This window comes from Callospermophilus lateralis, unplaced genomic scaffold (genome assembly GCF_048772815.1).
Source record: "Callospermophilus lateralis isolate mCalLat2 unplaced genomic scaffold, mCalLat2.hap1 Scaffold_329, whole genome shotgun sequence".
NCBI classification, from domain to species: domain Eukaryota; kingdom Metazoa; phylum Chordata; class Mammalia; order Rodentia; family Sciuridae; genus Callospermophilus; species Callospermophilus lateralis.
In genome coordinates, this window is record NW_027513853.1 from 1,277,855 (window position 1) to 1,287,638 (window position 9,784).

Consider the following 9,784-nt stretch of genomic DNA (forward strand, 5'->3'; position numbering starts at 1 on the left):
AATTTGAAGACTCCCAAAATAATCTTTCCAATTGAGACATTTCAGATGACCCCAGACCCACATACCCAGCTGGTTTCTCTTCAAGTCCATTTGGATGTCTCTCAAGTACCTCAGTTGCAAATATCCAAACTGAATTTATTAGGTACTCAAATATTTGTTGAATATAATATCAGATGAAAATACAATTCAAATAACCACTCTTGAGTTTCTTGCTGCTTTCCTACTGTAACTTGTGTTGCTATCACTATATGACCATACGTAAGCAGGTTTTCTTTCTTATACTACTATCATCCTGCAAAACACAGATTTTTTTAAATTTGAACCCGAAGTGCTAAACCTCTGAGTCACATCCCCAGCCCTTTCTATGATTTTTCTTCTGAGAAGGGTTTCATGAAATTTCTTAGGGCCTTGCTAAGTTGCTGAGGCTGACTTTGAACTTGTAATTCTCCTGCCTCAGCCTCCCAAGTCACTGGGGTGATCCTCCTTCCTCAGCCTCCCAATTTGCTAGGATTTCAGGCATGCACCTCCATGCCTGGCTTTAGACTTTTTCAACGGGATAACTAACTGTATTTTCTTCAGTGAGTACTTTAGCAACCATGAAGAATTCTTTGACAACTGATATGGAACAGTGCGATAAATGTAAGCTTTGGGAATAAAGTATTACTGTGTTTATATTGCAACTCTACTGCTTTCTAGTTATACGGAATTGAGGAAACCACTTATCCTTTGTGATTTCTTGGATTAATTGTCTGTAAAACTTGATACCTAGATTACAAGCTGGTTATGTGGAACAAATAAAATACTGCATATAATAATCTTGAGATAGGAATTTGGGGATACAGAAAAAAACTAAGTATCTTTTCTTTTGTGGTATTGGGGATTGAACCCAGGGCCTTGTGCATGCAAGGAATGCCCTCTACCAATTGAGCTATATTCCCAGGCCCAAGACTAAGTCTCAAAAGAGCACCCATGAGATCCCATCTTGTGGCATGCACCTATAACCCCAGTGATTTAGAAGGCTGAGGCAGGAGGATAGCAAGTTAGAGAATAGCCTATGAAATTTAGTGAGACACTGTCATAAAATTTAAAAAAATTCTAAAATGGTGGGGGTGCAACTCAGTAGTAGGGAGTCCTGGCTTTAATTCCCAGTACCAAAAATTTAAAAATAAAGGAGAAAATGTTGGAATGCAGGAAATGTCCATGAATCTTTTAAATGCAAAATAGGCCTTCCTAAACTTCTCAACTGAAGTCCAGCCTTTGCTCCTAACACATGCCCTTGCCTGCAGATGCTCAATGCATAAGCCCTACAGAAACTGGGGCAAAATTGGTAAGTCCACTGTAGCTTCTCCTCTAGTCCATCCCTCTATAAATATTAGTGACCCATACCAATGAGTTGTCCTTCATTCTCCTTTGAATCTGTATTCCTCACTTTTCTCCAAAAGCTTGTCACTCTCAAGATGGCCCACGTTCATTCCTAAATGTGTGTCAATTTTTGTAAGTAATTTCAGCGTATGCTGAAATTCTTTTCCAACTTGTATGCAGTTGAGGTCCCCTTTCTAGGATATCTGTTCAACTAGGTAAATTATCTGACACAAAAAGCATTTACTTTTTGATATTGCTTCAGAAATTATGATAAAAATATTCTGTATAAAAACTGGGAATTCACATATTTCAAAATCTTGTCATTGAAACTCAAGGAAATCCTGATTGTTTTAGACAAAATCTGTATGGTTAACATTGATCTTTAAGGGATTTTCATAGGATTTCAAGTTTTGTGACTTGTTTCAACTTGATTTTGGTTTTAAAAATGTGTTCTACTATTCTTTTTTGGTAAGACAGTCGACTACCACATTGTTGTTGAGCTTTTTTGTTTGTTTTTCTTTTTGATACTGGGGATTGAAACCTGGAGTACTCTACCACTGAGCTATATCCCCAGTTCTTTTTATTATTTTGAGACAAGATCTTGCTAAATTGCTGAGGGTGAAAGACCTAAGAGTCTCATTTTACTTGGGACCTCATTTTGCTCTGAAACTTAACCCTTGACCTACTGCAGTCCTAAAGCACAGAAAGCTCTGCACAATGCAGATGGTGATTGCCTAGGATAGTCCAAGATATTGAAATATCTGAAATTCCAGATGGCCCCCACCTAGATATGGTGACCAATATCTAAACCAGAAGCCCTGCAGCTTGGCACATACCCCCCTTGCGAAACCCTCACAGTTTAAACCAATCATTTTAAAGTGCGTCAACCCCTTGAACTAACCAATAATCATTTCCATATTCTTTCCCGCCACTTGATATGCTAATCATGTTTTAGAGCTGTTTTATGATTTTCCTGTGGTGTGTGAGGATTTGCTAAGAGATGCTATGATGTATGGGAAGTCCCTGCCTTCCCTAAAGAGTGTAAAAATCTGCTGCAAACCCTGGGCTTGTGGCCTCTCAGAGTCACCAGTTGCTGTGTGTTCGGAGGACCTAGCTAGCTGGTAATAAACACCTTTTTGCTGCTTACATCTATCTTGGTCTCTGGTGGTCTTTTGGGGATCCCAAACTCGAGCATAACAAGGGTTTAAGTTGACCTGGTTGGTCTTGAACTTATGATTCACCAGCCTCAGCTTCCTGAGTGTCTGGAATTACCTTGTGCACCACCATGTTCAGCCTGGTCCACATATTTGATTTAAAAGTCAATAAACAAGCCAATGGCAGTGGTGTAGGCTTATAATCCTATCCACTTGGAAAGCTGAGATGGAAGGATGGCAAGTTGGAGACCAGCCTGGGCAACTTAGCAAGATCTTGTCTCAAAATAACAAATAAAAAGGGCTTGGGGTGCTGGGGATGTGGCTCAAGCGGTAGAGCGCTCGCCTGGCATGCATACGGCCCGGGTTTGATCCTCAGCACCACATACCAACAAAGATGTTGTGTCCGCTGAAAACTAAAAAATAAATATTAAAAAAAACTCTCTCTCTCTCTCTCTTAAAAAAAAAAGGGCTGGCAATGTAAATCCCCACCCCCACCCCCACCCCCAACCCCACCGAAAAAGAAAGGCAAAAATGTCAGTAAACTATTTGTAAATTATACATCACTTCTTGTGCCTAAACTGCTGCTTATTTATTCTTCAGTATGGCAAGAACTAAACCTGAAAGTTGTCTGTGCCTTTGATAAGGTAAAATTTCACTTACATTCCATTCACAGAGAGTCTTAGAAATGAAGTCAACTAATTGTTTGGCTCTTTGTGGCATCTGTTATCCCCATTAAATATAATGTAGGAAATGAACACAGACATGTACATAACTCCAGGCTCTTGACTACATGATTTACTCCCATGTTTTCCCAGAAACTCTGATGGACTGCAAAAGGCAGACGACACCCACTGAAATTTATTAACAAGCCAGAAAGCAGCTGTTCTGTGAGCTGCAAACAAAAGCAAATGTTAAGCTGTTGAATAGCCCTTTTGTTGTTTTGTGGTTCACTACAAAAGGGCTTTATTGTAACCTTAGTTTTGGAAGTTTGCCTTCTTGTAGGTCGAAAGAGATACCCAAAGGACAGATGGAAAATTTGTATTTAGTAGTGATTACTATTGTGGAGCCTCTGGGTGACCATGTTTTTTCCTTCGTTTACAAGATGTTCCCAAAGGCTTTCTGTATCTTTGAAGTTACTCCTTCCCCATCTCCCAAGATTGGCTGTGGGGCATAAAGGAAGCAGCAATTTTTGGAGTACAAAATGCAGGAGTGATTGTGTAGAATTCAATCTGGTTAGTCAAGCACATTTTAGAAGGAGACATTTGTGTTCGCATTGCCTGTAAGGAACTTAGAGAAATGCTCTTTCTAATCTTTTTCTTCCTATCAGAATCTTTGAGACCTGGATTGTGAGCCTCATCTAATTATTTCTAACTCAGAATTGTCTCCCTTCTTTGAACACTTGCAACATATTATTCATATCACTCATTTTATTCCTATATATAGCCTTATAAAAATTATTATTCAAATCTCATCTCTCTGATGTGATTATAACGTCCTTGCTCCTTAAGATTGTATCTTAAACATCCTTATCACATCCATCATTTTGTTTCCTATCAAAGGTACATTGCATTTCTTGAATATTGTAAGCTACAGGAAATGTATGCAGATTGAGCTACAAGTGTAATTTCAAATGTAATTTCACTATTTTGAACAATAGAGTACATTATTCAAACATATTCATAATATTTGTTCTCCATTGCAAATTTTCTAAATAGCCATTCCCTCTTGGTTAAAGTAAATATTGTAAGACACTAAATTTTAGAAGCAATATTTAAACCCCAAAGAATATTATAAGGAATGTTCAGATCAAGTAAAATATTTCAGATTTCTTCTGCTTGTATAATGCTTTTTATTTTTGTATTTACTGTTATATTGGCTTTGCCAATCTTGCTTGATAGATCATGCTTGCCATAGGTTGTATTTTGGATTATTTCTTGCCCTGCTCCTGCTTCTTTGAGTTTTTCACTTTGGCCTGGCCCTTACTTCCTGACCTGATTTTATCCCAGGAGTTATGGGCCATATCTGTATTCTGACTTGGTCAACTCCTCCATCTGAACTCTAGCTCTGGAAGAGGCCCTGAGCACGGTTTACTCAGGAGTAAAGATAGAATAATGAAGGGTAAAGCCAAAAGTTACTATAAGGAATGTGCTAAGAAGCTAAGGACAATAAAATACCTAAAAATCAACACTAAAAGCAAGAACTATAATGATTGAGACAGATGGCAACAGAAAAAAAGAAACTAAACTATTCCCATTTTATATCTTCTGTATATTTCTCAACACTTATGTCAATCTCATCCCCATGAAGTCCTTCCTTTATACTCCAGTCCACACTGTCTCCATTCTGCCATTTCTAAAGCCCCATAGTACTCTGTACCTTTATCATAAACTGCATTTACAGTAATTATTATGAACTGCATTTGCAATCAGTATACATTATGAATAACAATCACATATAGTTTTAAATTACCAGTCTGAAAACTCTCAGTATGGGCCAAGATTCCAGATCCAAAAGCATTACAATTTAGGATATTGAAATAATCTGAAAATGTGATTTGTGAATCATATCTGTAACCTTTAAGACTTTTTAGGCAGGAGATAGGCATATGTAGTGATTTAAAATGGAGGAAAAATGGATTCCTGACAATAGAGACCTCTAATCTTGGCATGTTTTCCTGGCAAGATTTTAGACTAGATTGTTAAAATAAACATTTTATGTGCACTAAGAAAAGAAAATGATAATCACCAGGAACCAGATGGTTTCTTCTAGTAATAAGTCATGCTAAAATAACCTTATTTTTTATCACATTATTAATTTTGTAGATAAGAAGCTATCTTTTGTTTTAAGCAAACATTTGACAGTCTTTATCATGTTATTTATTTAGAATAGATAGGGATATGTGAGCTGAGTGAAAGTAAAGGTAAATAAGTTTAATATTTGATCCACTAATCCTATATGAAATACACCAGTGCCAGTTGACATCCTCTATGAATACCCCATGCTCTGTTCTTCCTCATTTTGATATAAACAACTTTTATCAAAAATTTGGAAAAAATCATTCCTTAAAGAGTATGCAGATGGCATTAAAGAGAATAGCTAATATTGTACAAGGCACCCCAGAAGAGAGAGAATAAAAATGGGAGTTTGGGAGTTGGAAAGATTGAAGGCTTCAACCAACTATGCTGCTTGCTAGTTGTGTGACCTGGGGAAAATTACTTTTTTCTAATTCATGAAGATCAAATGATCATAGAAAAAATAATAAATGGCTTCTATCTTTATTGGTACTCATACAACCATTATTATTTCCATGAGCTGGAAAGATAGGCTAAAACTGAAGATGGATTTAGCAGTGATGATTAAAATCAATTGTACAAATGGAGGGCCTGAATATGCTACATCTTGTGTGAATAAAACTTGATGGCTTTAGTTGACTGAGCTCAATATGAGTCAGATATATGACATGAATGACAAACCATCTAATGTTATTTATGTTTTTAATAAAATTGTAGTATTTTGATTAAGGGAGATAATAATGTCTCTGCAGTACTCAAGCCATAATTGGGAGATTGTGTTTGAGGGGAACTTTGATTTTCCCAAAGGAGGATAAGCAGGATGGTGAAGTGTCTGGAATTCATGTTATAGGAGAAATGGCTTAAATAATTGAAAATCATTCTGCTGGAGGAAAAAAGACTTATGAGATGGGGATTGAGTTGTAGACAATGGAGGGATATTTTTTCCTAAGTTGCTTATTATGGAGAATTTGAAACAGATACAAAATGCAGGAATATTTGTATAATGATCTCTGATATGCCCATCACCCAGCTGTAACATTTATCAATTTATGGGCAATCTTGCTTTTTCTATTATCCTCCTGACTGAATTATTTTGAAGGAGATCTCAGAATTCCAGATATCATATTATTTCATTGGTAAATATCTTGGTATGTATCTTCCAAAGTCAAGAATTTAAAAAGATAAGTAAAATTTCATTTTCATATCCCAAAATTAACAATAATTAATAATTTTTTAATATCATTAATTAAATATCCAGTTAGCATTTGAATTTCACCATTTGCCTCACAATTGTTATTTCATAGTTTATTTAAATCAGGATATAAGTAAATCTATACATTGTAATATTTTAATTCCATTTAAATCAATAAGTTTGAACTTCTTTTTTTCATTTATCACTGTCCTATAGATTTTTCCAGCGTCTGAATCTATGGATTGAATTCTTGTGGTATCATTTTTTCTTTTACCATTGTATTTCCTATGAAAAAATAGGTGGATCTTGAGGCTTGGTCAGATTTATGTTTAATATTTTTGAAGATTAAACAGGTAGTGCTTATTTCTTCCACCAAATAGATTCCATATTTCTAGTCAGTACTCTTTTCTTTTCAAGGTTACAAGCCATTGGTTAACATTACCTATATTTTCTCAATAGGAGTTATAGAAACGTTTCTACTTTTATTTATTTATTTATTTATTTATTTATTTTTTGCAGTGCTGAAGATTGAACCCAGGGCCTTGTGAGGAGGCAAGCACTGTACCAACTGAGCTATATCTCCAGCCCCAAAAATGTTTCTAATTCTATCATTCATTCATTGATTAGTTGGAATATTTCTAAAATAGGAAGTTCCCCTTATTAACTTTTTGGTTGTCAGAATTTTTTTTTAAGTAAGTACATGTTGTTACCATCTAAAGGCTTTGATGTAAGCTGGAAAATGATTAGGGTCAGAACGAGATAATGGAGAGTTTAAATTGCCTCCTCAAGTTAGTCTTCCTTTACATTAAGAACCAGTGGGGCTTGGGGCTGTAGCTCAGTGGTAGAGCACTTACCTAGCACACTTGAGGCACACACGGGGTTCAATAGCACCACAAAAAACAAATAAATAAATGAAACAAAGGTATTGTGTTCACCTATAACTACAAACAAACAAACAACGGGAGCTGGGCACACAGTGACACACACCTGTAATCCCAGTGGCTTGGGAGGCTGAGGCAGGAGAATGGCAAGTTTAAAGCCAATCTCAGCAACTTAGTGAGGCCCTAACTCTAAATAAAAGACCCTAACTGTAAATAAAATACAAAACAGGGCTGGGGATATGACTCAGTGGTTAAACACCCATGGATTCAATCCTCAGTATCAAAAGAAAAGAACAAAAACAAAACAAAAAAGCCATTGGCGATAATAGTTATTTCCAAATAAAGCACTTTTTAAAAATTGAGAAATGAGAATTGAATATATTTATCATTTACAACATGATGTTTTGGTTCTTTATAGTTATACATGACAGTGTATTCTATTTTTGATATAATTATACAGGCATGGAATATATTTTATTCTAATTAGGATCCCATTCTTGTGGATGTATGCAATGGTGAGATTCCCAGTGGTTATATTCATATATGTACATTGGAAAATTATGTCAAATTCATTCCACTGTCTTTCCTAATCCTATCTTCCTCACTTCCCTTCATTTTCCTTTGTCTAATCTACTATCATCTACCTCATACATAATTTTGAAAAAAATATGTATACATTGTGGAGTCAGTTGAGCTAGCACATGCATTATTTCCCATTTTTCTGTGATGAGAATACTTAAAATCTAATCTTTGCATTTTTCAAAATATGTTCTGATGTTATTTTTTTCACATAAGGAAGCATTTATTTGAGGTTTAACATGAAATCATTCAAATAAAATTGTATAAACACAAATCCACATTGAGTCATAACACAGATAGCAAAGGACAAAGTAAAAACAAAGAAAACTAATTGGCGGCTATATACAGTTGGACACAGTAGTTGTGTCTTTTACACTAGAAAGTCTTTTACAAAATAATCAGATCAACAGAAGACCAGTCTTCAATGTCGTCCTGCAAGATGGGTATCTTTAGCATCTCCCGTTGTCTCCAATGTCCTCCTCTAGTATGGCTGGTAATTATTTTGATGATTGCCACCCCCTTGAGAAGCCTTGCCATAAGTGCTCTGTTGACCACTGTAGTCTGCATATTCCTGTCCATACCCATAGTTCCCATAGTTATACCCAGTATAATCATATTCACCATAGCCACTATAGTTCTGATCACCACCATAGGCACTATTGTAATTTCCATATCCTTGATCATACTAGTTATTAAATCCTTGGTTCCATTTTGGCCCTGACCTCGGCCACGACCCTTGGTACACCTCACCTACCAGCTGCACGCACCTCTTCCTCCTTTTTTGTTGTTGCTGTAGCTGCCTATATACCTCTTTGGGCTGTGCAACTTTGATTTCACACTTCCCAGAACCAATTTGATATTATCTGCTTTCTAACAATTTCTCTACTGGCTCTTCATCTGTATATGTGATAAAACAAAATCCTCTTCTTTCGTTTGTTTTTGTATCCATGGGAAGTTCAATATTTTCAATTTCTCCAAAGGCTCCAAAATATTCTTTAATTTGTTCTTCATAAGTATCTGGGTTCAATCCACCCACAAAAACCTTTTTAGGGGGTTCTTTCCATTTCAAAGTTTGGCCCTTTTGGGGTCTATCAATTTGCCATCCAGTTTGTGTTCTTTCAGTTCCAAAACCTTATCAACACTAGCAGCATCTCTAAAAAGCACAAATCCAAATCCTCTTGATGTTCCAGTGACTGGATCTGTTTAATCCTACAGTCTACAACTTCCTCAAATTGAGACAAATATTCAGTAAGACCTTTCTTGCTCTTATCCTAGCTCAAGCCTCCAATAAACATTTTACCGTCATCCTGCTGATTCTTGCTCGCGTTGATCTTGGATCCCTCTGCGAATTCTTCTATGTTGCTATACTTGTTCGTGTTCTTGATGGTGGCGGAGCTGTGGGCAGTGGGGGGCTGGTGCACAGTCCTGGTCACAATAGCAGTGAGGGCGGACGGTTGTGTTCCGATGTTATTATTGTAGTCACTATGTTGTATAATTGATCTCTTGAATTTCTTTCTCCTAACTGAAATTTTGGTTAAAATGCTTATGGTAGAAATTCATTCTTTTTGGCTGTAGAATAAGAGTGAACACTAATTGTGAGAGTTGAATCAATCTACATTTAATTTGGAAAATAAAAAATACTGCTAACCACTAGAATGCCTCCAAAGTGGAATGGATTGCTTCGTAGAATACACAGCTGCCTGTCCTATGTACAAGAAAGGTTTAGATGATAGTATTTCAGGGACATAGTGAAAGAGAATCTTATGCTAGGTAGACATCTTAAAAACTCTTTCTCATCTCTGAGTTTCCATGACACTAATATGT

General features: G+C 36.2%; 1 pseudogene; it reads right to left on the reverse strand.

Annotated features, from left to right (window-relative positions):
• Positions 1 to 8,427: 8,427 nt before the first annotated feature.
• LOC143388397 (heterogeneous nuclear ribonucleoprotein D-like pseudogene) lies at positions 8,428 to 9,351 on the reverse strand (annotated as a pseudogene).
• Between the last annotated feature and the right edge of the window lie 433 nt (positions 9,352 to 9,784).